Source organism: Galeopterus variegatus, unplaced genomic scaffold (genome assembly GCF_000696425.1).
Source record: "Galeopterus variegatus unplaced genomic scaffold, G_variegatus-3.0.2 Scaffold12738, whole genome shotgun sequence".
Classification (NCBI taxonomy): Eukaryota; Metazoa; Chordata; class Mammalia; order Dermoptera; family Cynocephalidae; genus Galeopterus; species Galeopterus variegatus.
The window spans coordinates 35,378-37,688 of record NW_007738849.1 but is presented as its reverse complement, the minus strand read 5'-3'; the positions used below and the strand labels follow the sequence as shown (position 1 = coordinate 37,688).

Genomic DNA, 2,311 nt, shown 5'->3' with positions numbered 1-2,311 from the left:
AGAAGACAATTGATTGCCCCCAATGTGCAAGATATCTTGGGGAAAATGGTCTTTCATTAGGCATGCTGTATGAAAAGTCAATGACCAAACAGGGTCTCTTGGTGGGTGCCAAGTATTAGAATTGTCTCTAGGGATTAGCTAGCCACAGAGTACGTAATTTGAGTTTATTTGAAGACTGAACACAAGTAAATTAGCATAAAGGGATTGTCAGATTAATGTTCTTCACATACCTTGTTTATTTTAATACATGCTATTTTCCTATGAAATAGGTATTATTAATGCATTTTCAAAGATTAAAAAATGAGTCTGAGGAAAAAATGCGTGTATATGTAAACAAGTTGACATGGCAGATATGTTGAGGGGGCAGCGTTTAACTGCAGGTCTGTCTGAGCTACTCGGGGTATCACAAATTACACCAATAGTACCAGCAATCCTGAAGAGTTTGGCACAAAAATATTTCCACTGCATTTTTCAGCACTCTCTTCATCTACTCAGGGAAACTGTTCCTAACAATCAAGACATTAAAATGACATTTTAACTTCGCCTAATCTTAGAAAATATTTGCTAGCAGCACTTACTTTGAAGTGTGTAATATTCTTTAAAGGTGTAGATGATTTATGCCACGTTTTCCTCATTGGGAAGAACATTGCTCTCAGGAAAGTGTATTTATACTCTATTTTCAATTCTGCTTTCTCTTAGACTCCTTCTCACTTCCGTTTTTCTCAGTGGTATTTATTCGTTTTTATACCTGTTTTAAAAAATGACAAAAAAGGGCTGGCTCCATGGCGCACTCGGGAGAGTGCAGCGCTCGGAGCACAGCGAAGCTCCCACCGCGGATTCGGATCCTATATAAGGATGGCCGGTGCGCTCACTGGCTGAGCGCGGTTCGGGCGACACCAAGCCAAGGGTTGCAATCCCCTTACCGGTCACAAAAAAGACAATAAATAAATAATAAAAATAAAAAACGACAAAAAAAAACTTTGGCATTCCAAGTTTTCCCACTCTCTTGCCTTCTGTTTACAGAACCACCATCAGAGCTGTATTTGCAGTACTTGTTTTTCCTTCTGTCCTGCTGAGGACCTACATCCAGCAGTGTCATCCCCCAATTCTTTGATTTCTTCCCTTGTCATCCCCTCATTAGTGGATATCAATTTAAGCGAAGCATGTTAGCTAAATGCATCATTCTGTCAGTGACATAGTGCTGCTGCAAAGACAACCTGTCGTGTGCTAGGTGGAAGCATCGCCTGACTCAGGTGCATGAAAGTCCTTCTCTATTACCTCATAGCCAAGATTCTCAAGCTGCCAGCCTTTACCTCTCTAAACCATCAACGTTTATTTCCAAAAACAACTTTATTTGAATATCCAAAAACATCCGTAATTCACAATTGTAAAACGTAACTCTTAAGAGCCTGGTCAAAATAACCCGTTTTCCAACTAATTAATGGCTCCATCTCCTACCCCGTTACTCAAATTAGAAGCTTCAACCCTTCTTGATTCTTTCTTAACTGCCCTCTTTTATGCAATCTAGCAATTTGTTTATTGTAATCTTCCACCAAAATAATTCATGAATATTGTCTTCCCACTCAGTCTCCATCTGTCTATCACTTCAGGTCTTCCTCACTTTTAACCTAATCTGATCAACAGCTAGCCAACGAAATTCTCAGCTTCAAATCTCCCCCCCCCCTACTTGCTATTCAAAATATGAAACTGTACGCATGCATCTATTCTACCTAACTCCTTGGNTTTAAAATTTTATTGTACCTCAGTCCACTTTTTACCATTAGCATGCCATATAGCTTTTGATAGTAAAGGGCTATACGGAGAGATCCCCCTCCTTGACCCTGAAAGTTTTAGAGGAAGATATTTCCTGTGATTAAATGCTGTATATAGGCAGAGACATTTGCAACTGCTAAAGCCAGCAGGTAAGTTTCTGTGAAGAGTCAGATTTCCTCACAGGTAGAAAGATGTGTTCCTGGTGGAACTTTGACTAGAAGACAATTGATTGCCCCCAACGCAAGATATCTTGGGGAAAACGGTCTTTCATTAGGCATGCTGTGTGAAAAGTCAATGACCAAACAGGGGTCTTTTGGTGGGTGCCAAGTATTAGAATTGTCTCCAGGGATTAGCTAGCCACAGAGTACATAATTTGAGTTTATTTGAAGACTGAACACAACTAAATTAGCATAAAGGGATTGTGAGATTAATGTTCTTTACATACCTTGTTTATTTTAATACCTGCTATATTTCTACGAAATAGGTATTATTAATGCATTTTCAAAGATTAAAAAATGAGTCTGAGGAAAAAATGCGT

General features: G+C 39.1%; 1 long non-coding RNA gene across 1 annotated transcript in view; it reads right to left on the bottom strand.

Moving 5' to 3' along the window:
* Window positions 1-496: 496 nt before the first annotated feature.
* The window catches only part of LOC103581292, a 10,923-nt gene continuing 9,108 nt past the window's right edge, over window positions 497-2,311 (bottom strand). Inside the window, exon 3 of the long non-coding RNA XR_549643.1 lies at window positions 497-748. This is a non-coding gene — a long non-coding RNA (uncharacterized LOC103581292). The remainder of the gene's footprint in view (window positions 749-2,311) is intronic.